Source organism: Ixodes scapularis, unplaced genomic scaffold (genome assembly GCF_016920785.2).
Source record: "Ixodes scapularis isolate PalLabHiFi unplaced genomic scaffold, ASM1692078v2 PGA_scaffold13__105_contigs__length_92229423, whole genome shotgun sequence".
Classification (NCBI taxonomy): Eukaryota; Metazoa; Arthropoda; class Arachnida; order Ixodida; family Ixodidae; genus Ixodes; species Ixodes scapularis.
The window spans coordinates 41,567,842-41,574,330 of NW_024609839.1; the positions used below are offsets into that span (position 1 = coordinate 41,567,842).

General features: G+C 48.4%; 1 pseudogene; it reads right to left on the reverse strand.

The window, feature by feature from the left end:
* Positions 1-534: 534 nt before the first annotated feature.
* Positions 535-4,392, reverse strand: LOC120843947 (annotated as a pseudogene).
* Between the last annotated feature and the right edge of the window lie 2,097 nt (positions 4,393-6,489).

Consider the following 6,489-nt stretch of genomic DNA (forward strand, 5'->3'; position numbering starts at 1 on the left):
AGACAGTTTTCACGCGACCCTGACATCACAATGTCATTACAAACACCACATTTACAGAATATTGAAGGACGCCACATGAAATTTAGCATTAAATGACAAAGTATAGTATTTCTGTGAGTAGTGTGGCCGTATCTAATGGATCCAAAAATCGCCAACTGAGCAAAGACGATTTTTGTCCATGTGCTTGTTCCAACTGCAATATTGAAATTGTCAAATAACACTTAACCTCGTCGGAAATTATCAATTTTACGTTTCACCCAGCCAGACGACAGCTTATAGGGGCAAGTCATTTATTGCCACTCTATGTCCTCAATTGACAAGGCTTATCAAGTTGGAACATACTTAATGGCTTTCTGCAAATGGAAAGGCAAGATGTAATATATTAAAATTTAGAGTATATTCTACACACAAGTGTAGGAAACATCTTTGGATTCAATACAATTCGAGTAAGAGACAATGGATGTTAAAGATATACAATACAGGGTTTATTTTTCATGACAGTTGCATCTGTAAGCATCCAGTTCACATTTTTTCCTACAGCTTTACATATTTGCGAGACGCTGGCTTGGTGGCAAATGCCTTGTACACATCGTTTTTGTCGGTCTTCATTAAGGCAAAATTCACAAGCAGTGGTTTCATAAATCTCGTGGCCACCAGTTCGCAGAATCTCTTCCTATGATCGGTGTCTTCACATCTTTCGCATCTCAGAAGAGGCGACGAGGAGATGGCTGGCACAGCAACTTTTAAAAGCACTGTCAAAGGATTTTTCAGTCTTGGGTTCTCTTTCAGGATCACCTCGACAAACGCCCTGAGTGTGTCGAGCACATGAAGGAGTTCATCTGACGGATACAGAAGTCCTCCTCTGTCCTGGTAGTGCGTGAACTTCTGCAATGGTTGGTTGCATCTTGGCTTTGCTGTCACTGTACAACAGCTTTCACAGCCCATCTGCTCACTAACCACGCGGGCTATGTATCCACCAACATGAACAGTTGCTGAGAGTTGCAACGTTGGTAGACGAGCTTGAACTTGTGACACCCTCAATCTTCTCAAAACAAATGCAGCGTCCCCCGAGATTGTCACCGCTTGTTCTTGGAATGGTCGTGGTTGCACAGCTCGAAGTCCTTGGAGGTGTGGTGGGGCATCATCATGTGCAACGTTGCAGGATGCGGGGGCCGTCGCAATCCCTGTCTTGAGGATCGTTTCTAGGCCTGCCATAGCAGACCGCACATCCAGCTGGTCATTACATCCCAATGCCCGTCTAAGAGTTCCAAAGAGCGACTCTATGCAGTCACTGCTAAATTTTCGTGTCAGAACGAACAGAAAGTGCTCCTTAGTCAGGAGGTGTCGGACGCAAGCAACGGTCGAATAGCTGGTCATTAGCTGAGCTTCGTGGGTCTCCTTGCTTAGGAACTGGTGTGGAGTATTCGCCCTCTTGCTGAGGTCCTCAAGATACAGTGGCAGTGTTGTCTCCAGCCATTCCAGTCTAGGATCCTCTGGATCGTCATACTGCCTCACGTCTGGGAAGTTTTGGCGGATGTGCTGACTCTTGCTACTTGTGTCGTGAAGCACAAACCACCGATACATGTTCTCCATGAAAGTCACCGATGGTCCACAGTCAGCAAATGAGTCGTTATGACAGTGCCCAGCTTGGTCTTTCAGATACTTTAACGTGGCTGTTACATCTGTTGAGAGTACTTCGACTGCTCTCGCCACATTCATTTTCTCAATGTTGTTCGGATAAACGTGTTTCCTGCTTAGGAACCTTACTGGCTTGACAGTCAAGTTTTTTGCATGTCATAGATCTTTTTTATATGTGATGAAGAGATCTCGCCATCCTTACCCATATCGCGTGCAAGGAACTGTGACCTTACATTTTTCAAAACATGACAGTAGTCAAAGCTGAGAAAAAGCAGCCTTTCCGAGCTGCATGGATGTTCAATCCGGTATGTGAGGAAGCCATTACAGAGGATTTTCATTGCGCTCACATTGACTTTGTGGTTGTCCGTGACGGGGCGCAGGATTCGGAAGCCTGCCGCTTCGACGTTCTTCATCACGAACACAAGGAGCGTGGCCAACTGGCTTCCGTTGAGGCCTCTGGTGAAGAAGTAGGAAACAGGAATTCGAAATGACGTTGACAGTCCATTGAGAACAAAGTACAACAGTGAATTTGCCAACAATGGCTCGGCACTTGCGTCGTTGGCCACTTCCATCTCAGTGTGTCCAATGAAAGAATCCTGCTGTTTGTTGTATTGCAGTCTTTCTTTTATGCGCATTTTGTCACAAACGAGTGAGCAAACTCTGGACTGGGATGTTATCAGCCGCTCAGTCTCAGCCTTCAGGCGTGCGTCGATGAGACCGTTGAAGCCAGTTTCTCCGCTGGGAATTCCGAGATAATTCTGCAATGTAATCCTGCATGGCAGCTTCAAAAAACCTTCCTTTCGGATGTGCTCGTACAATTTCGTCGAAAGGTGCCTCAGGACAATTGAATGGCGGATGATTTCTTCAGACCAACAGGGCTTCTTTCGGCTGAAGTTTGAAATCTGCTCAAGCAGGAAGATAGCAGAATGTTGCTTTTCGGCTGCTTGTTCCTTGATGTAGGACAGGTCGGCGACATGGCAGTCCTCTCGCAGCTTCTGGAGTTCCTCCTTGTAACTGTCCACAGTCTTTCGCAGTCTTTCCACTTGTTTCTTGAGGTCGCGTTCCTTTCGCTTCCATTTCCTTCTTTCGAGGACCAACGAGCTGGGCGCTGTCCTGCAGTTACCATGTGTTTCTTGGTCTTTCGTGGTGAAGACGCGAACCTGCTGGAATTGGTTCACTGTGCTAGCTGGCACCTCTAGGTACTTCGGTGTAACAACGTCAAATCCTACACAGTCGGCTGCAGTCCAATCTGTCGGTTCAATTCCTGTTGCATGCATGGCTGTGGAGCTTCTCGATGATGTAGGCAGCGGCTCCGATGGTACAGGTGGATGCTCCGATAATGCAGACGAAGGCTCCAATGGGGTAGGCAGAGGTTCTGCTGATGTAGGTAGAGGCTCCGATGGTGTGTGTTGAGGATCCTCTTCCTGCACGCATCGCGTCCCATCTGATAATTTCAGGATCTTCTGTGGAACAGTTTCACTGGAGAGGGATCTTTTTTTAATACTTGAGCTACCCCTTTCTTTTCTACTCTTTGGCTGGAGATGCAAGGGGTGGCATTCAAACACCGAGGGAACTGCCCCTTTCTTGAGACGACGATACTTCCCCTCCAGAAAGTCTGTCTCCTTGAAGTGTTTGCTGCACACTTTGCTGTAGTTGGAAGTTGTGTTGGGTGTCCAATTGTCACGTCGAATCACTAAAATTCACTTCTTGCTCAACTCTTCATCTGCTGGAATATCGTGAAAAGACAATCCAGGAATCTTCTTCTTGGCATTTGAGCAGCAGTTCGGTACACAACAGTACGCCATTCGCTCCTGAAACAGCAGGAACGCAAAGTTATTTTGAAGCCCTCGAAAGCTCAAGAGAACACAGGTCGCGCATATTACAGACTGCCTATGTTTCACTCCTTTATGTGGCCGTACATAGCTACAATGCTACAGTCGCTGGCATGACAAGAAGTCTCTACTCTGCTGAGGCCTCAGAAAACTGTCGAGAAGAGGCGCGGAGCGTCTCTTCTCAAGACTGACTCCAGCCATATGCTTCAGCATGGGAGGCACTCACTTGATCGAATGACGTGTTAGCGAACGCCCACGTTTCACCGAATGACACTAGCGAATAGTCGGACGCCGCGAAGCGGCGTTTTCGGGTGGGCCAAGTGGGTTCACATTTTTGTAATGAGCCGCCGAAAACTGTCGTCGCAAAGCGGCGTAAGCGCAGCGCGGGGGGGGGGGGGGGGGGGGGGAGAGGTGGATTAACGAGCGGCCCCGCACTCCTGCAGCATGCACTCGTTGCCTCCGTGCTGCTTCTGAATGCCTGAACCTTGCGTGGCGCTTGCGAGGCGCCGAAACGTCTCGCGAGCTTCGAGCATTCATCCGCCGAAGCGGTACAAATGAGACCTTTCTAGCGCTCTTTTTTTACTGTTAACAAACAATCTGTAAATAGAAGAGCGCTATACCTTCCGTAATATCGTGTCAGGTTAAACGCGCCATCACAATGTGACTCCCACATGGGCGCTGCCGCTGAAAGTGCAAGTATTTTGAAGGTGCTGCGTACACTTACCTTTCGAGAAGCCGTGAATGACCATTAAGGGCTCGTGAACGTAAACCCAACTAAAAAATGACTCAACTGCACAAGTAAAGTGTTGTAGGAACAAGGGGAACGTTGCGAAAGTTCACCCGCAGCTTCGAGTTCACAGCGCCGAACGGTGTGTTGCTTCGGCGGCTGAATCCTCACTTCGCGGCGCCCTCTCGCGTTGGGCAAAGCAAAGAGAGAGAGGGGGAGGATAGAAGAAGGGAGGAGGAAAGCCGATGACGACGACGGCCCTCAGGGAGAGACTTGACAGGCACAGAGTATACAGAAGGCTTTGCCTGTACATTATGTACAGAGCCATGTATAAGCTTTTCAAAACCATTTCACATTATTTATTTAGCACCCTCCTCTACACCCTTCTCACATTCTTCACTAAATGTAGGGTGTAACACGAAACAGCAAATTTTCGGTAAAATATGAGGTTGTATTCCTTGTTTTTAGGGTGTTAAAAGGGTGTAGCCGAGGGTGTAAGTTGCTACAACACCCCTGTTACACCCTTAAAGGTGTACAAACTTTTACTGTGTAGTACGGCCGAGCATCGCTGGCGTCAATCACCACGATAGCGTCGACAGCGTCACGGCGTTGCCCACCACCCGCCAACAACGATGTTGTTAACAACAAAAACAACATCCTGCACATCTAGGTCGAGATGTTCATTTTCTTTTTCTTTTACGTGTGGTTCGATTTTGAACGTTTCCGTTGCGGTTTTAACCGAAGCTGTTAGCTTTCCTTGGATCAGGAAATCAGTATCCTAGCACCTAATTAAAACATTACTGAGACTAGCTTAAGTTTAATCAATATATGAGAGACGTCTTGTTTAGGCTCTTCCAAAACACAAAGCCTGAAATATCCAATCTTATCCGATTCAAGCACAAGCTGATCGGGGTGCGTGGCTAGCGTGGCGGTTTACTAGGCTGAGTGCATTGATACACCTATAGGTTTTTAAGGTAGAGATGGGGGCTTATGGTCGGTATACAGGTACACTGGCTGGGTAACGGAGGGTGCGTCTTCCAGGAAAGGGGAGCATGTGCGCCCGATGCACCCGACTACAACTTTTTTTTTCTTCGAGTGCAGTTGGGAAGTATATATGTGGAGCGCTAACCGAAATATCGCGGATGTGGTATTCGCGCTAAGAGTGCCGCGCAGCGACAGAGCGGTATTGTTAGCGCGAAGAGGACGTCGGCGCTGCTTTCGTATTTTATTTTCATAGAACAACGACGGGCACAATATTTCCCACTTCTAGTAATGTTCCAAATGAACATATCGCACGACAGTGCTAGTTAAGACAATAGCCTTTCAAGTCTAACGAAAAAAAAAAAAAACTGAATAAAACGGTGATCGTTTGCTTGCGCTAACAGTGTTCGCGCGATGCACGCACTAATATCCTGCTAACCACTCGCTCATGATGCTTCTCTCGCTGCCCGTTGTTATGCCAGAGTTTCGTCAACGCGATGAAAGTTTAGATTATGGGTGTCCCTGCGGCGAAACTGAAAATCAGCACTTTTGGCCGAACACTTGTCGACCATGTTTATGTCCACTGCGGCCAAGCTGAGAATCAGCACTTCTGGCCAAATACTCGCCGGCCATGTTTATGTTTCCGGCGGCCAAGCTGAAAATCAGCACTGCTGGCCAAACACTTGCCGGCCGTGTTTATGTCTCCGGCGGCCAAGCTGAAAATCAGCACTGCTGGCCAAACACTTGCCGGCCGTGTTTATGCCTCCGGCGGCCAAGCTGAAAATCAGCACCTGTGGCCAAATACTTGCCGGGCGTGTTTATGTCCCCGGCGGCCAAGGTGAAAATAAGCACTTCTGGCCAAACACTTGCCGGCCGTGTTTATGCCCCCGGCGGCCAAGCTGAAAATCACCACTGCTGGCCAAACACTTGCCGGCGGTGTTTATGTCTCCGGCGGCCAAGCTGAAAATGAGCACTTTTGGCCAGGCGCTTGCCGGCAGTGTTTATGTCTCCGGCGGACAAGCTAAAAACAACCAGTTTGTGGCCGGACCCTTGCCGGTCTTGTTTATGCCTCCTTTGGCCAAGCACTTAAAGTGGCCAAGCTGTCCAGACACTGGCCAACCGTCGGCCGATCGAAATTCACTTTCTGGTGCTGCTTGGGTAGTTCCTGCCTTCAGTTGCCCGGCTTTAATTTTGATCGCCGAGATTTTTTCAGAAGTTTGACAGGCATTTCAACTGGAGACTTCTTCGAGCGAAGCGGCATCTGACGAAACGAGGGCGACTTATGCCACAAAGTCACAACGACCACCACCG